Here is a 358-nt window from a genome sequence, read left to right as displayed (position 1 = left end):
TCATTCCTTCTTTGCCCGTGTCACCAAGCCGCGGACGGCATGACCCTCGTGGTCCTCGCGCCCACTGACGTCCCCGTTGCCTGAGTCCCTGTCAGGGAGCTCCACCGCGCCGTCGATTGCCTTCCCCACCCTGCTGCACAAGCCCGAAACCACACCATCACCGGAGCAGGTGCGTCCCCCCGCTTCGGTCGACGTCATCCAGTCGCCTCCCCTCTCCGTGCTCAGGTCCCCCCGAGCTCGCCACCGAACTCCTCCCGGTAAGCCAAGCCGGTTCCGCCATCTTTCCACTTAGAATCCATGCCGAAGTCGCCGCCCCAGAGCTCGTCCGGTGTTCCATTCCCGCGCACACTCACTTATG

This window comes from Triticum dicoccoides, chromosome 3A (assembly GCF_002162155.2).
Source record: "Triticum dicoccoides isolate Atlit2015 ecotype Zavitan chromosome 3A, WEW_v2.0, whole genome shotgun sequence".
Taxonomy (NCBI): Eukaryota; Viridiplantae; Streptophyta; class Magnoliopsida; order Poales; family Poaceae; genus Triticum; species Triticum dicoccoides.
This window is presented reverse-complemented; position numbering follows the sequence as displayed.